At 46.8% G+C, this 4,824-nt stretch overlaps 1 protein-coding gene across 1 annotated transcript in view; it reads right to left on the bottom strand.

The window, feature by feature from the left end:
- Nucleotides 1-3,911: 3,911 nt before the first annotated feature.
- Nucleotides 3,912-4,824, bottom strand: part of LOC124031972 (cAMP-regulated phosphoprotein 19-like) — a 2,977-nt gene continuing 2,064 nt past the window's right edge. Inside the window, exon 3 of the mRNA XM_046343858.1 lies at nt 3,912-4,824. This exon is cut by the window's right edge and continues 815 nt beyond it. The gene's annotated coding sequence lies outside the window, so the exon portion shown is untranslated.

Genomic DNA, 4,824 nt, shown 5'->3' with positions numbered 1-4,824 from the left:
CCAATACTTAGTGGATTGGGAGGGTTACGGTCCTGAGGAGAGGAGTTGGGTTCCGTCTCGGGACGTGCTGGACCGTTCACTCATTGATGATTTCCTCCGTTGCCGCCAGGATTCCTCCTCGAGTGCGCCAGGAGGCGCTCGGTGAGTGGGGGGTACTGTCATGTTTTGTCATTTATTATCTTGTCTTGTCCCTGTGCTTCCCATTCTATTCGTTTCCCTCTGCTGGTCTTATTAGGTTCTTTCCCTCTTTCTATCCCTCTCTCTCCCCCTCCCTCTCTCACTCTCTCGCTCTCTCTTCTCTCTATCGTTCCGTTCCTGCTCCCAGCTGTTCCTATTCCCCTAATCAATCATTTAGTCTTCCCACACCTGTTCCCGATCCTTTCCCTGATTAGAGTCCCTATTTCTTCCTTTGTGTTCCGTTCCTGTCCTGTCGGTTCCTTGTCTAGAATTCACCGTGCTGTGTTTGTGTATCGCCCTGTCGTGTCGTGTTTTCCTCAGATGCTGCGTGGTGAGCAGGTGTCTGAGTCTGTCTGGTTCAAGTGCCTTCCCGAGGCAACCTGCTGTTCACCTGCTGTTCAAGATCGAGTCTCCAGTTTGTCCTCGTCATTTCGAGTGAAAGTTGTGTTTTTTGTTTGTATTTACTTTACTGGATTAAAGACTCTGTTTTCGCCAAGTCGCTTTTGGGTCCTCTTTCACCTGCATGACACTCTCTCTCCAGACTGGCTCAGCAGGGCAGGGTGTGAGGGGTGTGTGGTGTAGATATAGAACAGTCTCTCTCTCCAGACTGGCTCAGCAGGGCAGGGTGTGTGGTGAAGATATAGACCAGTCTCTCTCCAGACTGGCTCAGCAGGGCAGGGTGTGTGGTGTAGATATAGACTAGTCTCTCTCTCCAGACTGGCTCAGCAGGGCAGGGGTGTGTGGTGTAGATATAGACCAGTCTCTCTCTCCAGAATGGCTCAGCAGGGCAGGGGTGTGTGGTGTAGATATAGACCAGTCTCTCTCTCCAGAATGGCTCAGCAGGGCAGGGTGTGTGGTGTAGATATAGACCAGTCTCTCTCTCCAGAATGGCTCAGCAGGGCAGGGTGTGTGGTGTAGATATAGACTAGTCTCTCTCTCCAGACTGGCTCAGCAGGGCAGGGGTGTGTGGTGAAGATATAGAACAGTCTCTCTCTCCAGACTGGCTCAGCAGGGCAGGGGTGTGAGTGGTGTAGATATAGACCAGTCTCTCTCTCCAGACTGGCTCAGCAGGGCAGGGTGTGAGGGGTGTGTGGTGTAGATATAGAACAGTCTCTCTCTCCAGACTGGCTCAGCAGGGCAGGGTGTGAGGGGTGTGTGGTGTAGATATAGACCAGTCTCTCTCTCCAGACTGGCTCAGCAGGGCAGGGTGTGTGTGCTACCTGTCCCAGTAGCCTGTCCTCTTGAGTTCCTTTTAGGTGCTTGTCCCCCTTTGCCTCTAGACTGGTACAGCTGGCAGTAGGCTGTGGTGGTGCTGGTTCACCTTGTTGTTACCTCTAGACTGGTACAGCTGGCAGTAGGCTGTGTTGGTGCTGGTTCACCTCCCAGTAGCAGGCACCTCCGGACAAGGGAACCTTGCAGAGGACCTGGGGCAGGCAGTCGAACCTCCCTTTAACACTAATGACATCATTGGTGACCTGCTATCCACCCTGACTAACCAGCTAGCTACTGCCTCGGAGGGCAGAGGACTTGGGGCAGGCAGTCAAACTTTGAGGTACTGTCTGTGGTGGTGCTGGTCCACATTCTTGTTACCTCTAGACTGGTACAGCTGGCAGTAGGCTGCAGGCTGTGGTGGTGCTGGTTCACCTTGTTGTTACCTCTAGACTGGTACAGCTGGCAGTAGGCTGTGGTGGTGCTGGTTCACCTTGTTGTTACCTCTAGACTGGTACAGCTGGCAGTAGGCTGCAGGCTGTGCTGGTGCTGGTCCACCTTGTTGTTACCTCTAGACTGGTACAGCTGGCAGTAGGCTGCAGGCTGTGGTGGTGCTGGTTCACCTTCTTGTTACCTCTAGACTGGTACAGCTGGCAGTAGGCTGCAGGCTGTGGTGGTGCTGGTTCACCTTGTTGTTACCTCTAGACTGGTACAGCTGGCAGTAGGCTGCAGGCTGTGGTGGTGCTGGTTCACCTTGTTGTTACCTCTAGACTGGTACAGCTGGCAGTAGGCTGTGTTGGTGCTGGTTCACCTTGTTGTTACCTCTAGACTGGTACAGCTGGCAGTAGGCTGTGTTGGTGCTGGTTCACCTTGTTGTTACCTCTAGACTGGTACAGCTGGCAGTAGGCTGTGGTGGTGCTGGTTCACCTTGTTGTTACCTCTAGACTGGTACAGCTGGCAGTAGGCTGTGTTGGTGCTGGTTCACCTTGTTGTTACCTCTAGACTGGTACAGCAGGTAGTGTCCAGGGTGGGAACGCAGGCATCCGAGAGAGGAGAGTGAATGTTAAGGTGAGGTTTTGGGCTTGATAATTTAACCCTTTATACCCGTACAATACTACAAATTAGTAGGTATTACAACGGTTATGTACGGACGGTAAAGGTTTAGTTTAAAACCAATATTAGTGTATTATCCATTTATACAAAATAACCAAGTCGACCCCTATTGGAATCAGCCTCATGTCAATCAATCTTAAATGATCGTACCCCAGGTTATAAGGAAAACCACATCTCTAACCAACACAGTTACAAAAGCAGAGCTAGTGTTTGTTATGTCTTGTAAAATCCCAAGAGTAAACAGTACTATGAGGACCACCTTATTTTATTTTTTATATATACAGGCATTTGTCTATGGAATGGCCTCTCCTTGGAGATTAAGCAAAGAAAACAAGTATAAAAAGCTTCAAAAAGCAGGCAAAGGTTTTAATCTGGACAGGGCTACAGCTGGGGTGGCAGGGTAGCCTAGTGGTTAGAGTGTTGGACTAGTAACCAGAAGGTTGCAAGTTCGAACCCCCGAGCTGACAAGGTACAAATCTGTCGTTCTACCCCTGAACAGGCAGTTAACCCACTGTTCCTAGGCCGTCATTGAAAATTATAATTTGTTCTTAACTGACTTGCCTGATAAAATAAAATAAAAAAAGTTGTCTAAATCAGAGAAACAACTACACTGCCTCTTGCGCCCCCTACTGCTGGTACGGTGTATTTATTTGAAAGATTAATAGATTTGTTTTAATGTGAAATTAATACGGTTGATTTTTAAGGTTCGGGAGAAGTGCAGTGAATAATGCCACTTTTTAGAATGTTAAAATAAATTAACGTATTTATGGTTATTTTGTCATTTTCTCTTTGTCTTTTAATCATTAGACGTGTTATTGTTTTTACCATCGAGGATCACTATGGAAACAAGCCGTGATATCCTCTGGGTCCACATTGTACATTTTGTTGAATATGTATGTTACCCAAAATACATTTAATCGGTAAGAATAAAAACAACCAGATTTATTTAATAATGTTATTGAAAACACAGTCCAGATTTGTCAAATTACAAATGTGTCAAGTAACTAAAATAAATAACCCCTTTTAGGTTATGAAGATTCCAAGTCATTTCAAATTATAAATTGAAAAACAATTGGAAAGTGACTTATGGGTCTCGACATAAATCCCTTGTAATTATTATCAGAAATCAACTTTGTTTCAACAGTTCACGGTTCTGTTTTGGGTTAGGGTTAGGGGGGGGGGGGGAGAAGCCAAACATATGGGATACTGGATTAATCAATATGAAATATTAAAAGAACACACCGATTGTCAAATGCAGATGAGCTCATAGAGCCGACTTGGTTTCAGATCAGTTTCCATTGCAGTCATTTGGCATGACAATTCCATAAGGAGTTACATTTACATTTAAGTCATTTAGCAGACGCTCTTATCCAGAGCGACTTACAAATTTGACAAGCAAACAGACCAGCACCCAACAGACCAGCACCCAGGCTACAGACCAGCACCCAGGCTACAGACCAGCACCCAGGCTACAGACCAGCACCCAGGCTACAGACCGTCACCCAGGCTACAGACCAGCACCCAGGCTACAGACCGTCACCCAGGCTACAGACCAGCACCCAGGCTACAGACCAGCACCCAGGCTACAGACCAGCACCCAGGCTACAGAACCAGTGTTGGTCAACGTGGACATTACAGCTGTATTATAATAGCTACTGTGAAAGCAGAAAACAAGTAAAACATCAACCAAGAGAACAAAAGGTCAAAAACGAAGCTATTGTGCAAAACTATTTTATTTACAAATGGCACAACGTGACGGCACACAGTCGATGCACATGCACACCGTTCACACCGACACTTCATTTAAAGCGAGTTGCTCGACTACTAAACCTAAATGACCTGAGTCTCAGATATAGAGGCAGGCAGGCATTCCTAGGCTAGATTCACAGAGGCTATGTCATCAGAAATGGCATCCTAACCCCTAGTCCACTACATTTGACCAGAGCCTCACAGGGAGTGCACTATATAGGGATCCATATCAGACAAGCAGAGATTCTCTCACTGGAGTGAGTGAGCAAATATTGCCCAAGCAGCGGCTCATAAACTGTTAAAGGCCATTTAAGAGGTTTAGATGAGATTCATAATATACATGACAGCTACTGTGCGATACGGGCTATTTTCAATCAATGCATCAAAACAAACAACATAGCTTTTGGACAGTGGAGGAGGGCATTAAGACTGATGGTACCAGACCGGTTTGTGTTGTCTACACAATGACTGTAAGGTCAAGAAGCTGTCCAGACAAACAGAAATAGATCTGGAACCAGAACAGGATTCTAAGAGTGATCAAGAATTCTCATCGGTTGGTTCTAGAATATTACCTCA

Source organism: Oncorhynchus gorbuscha, linkage group LG01 (genome assembly GCF_021184085.1).
Source record: "Oncorhynchus gorbuscha isolate QuinsamMale2020 ecotype Even-year linkage group LG01, OgorEven_v1.0, whole genome shotgun sequence".
Classification (NCBI taxonomy): Eukaryota; Metazoa; Chordata; class Actinopteri; order Salmoniformes; family Salmonidae; genus Oncorhynchus; species Oncorhynchus gorbuscha.
This window is presented reverse-complemented; position numbering and strand designations above follow the sequence as displayed.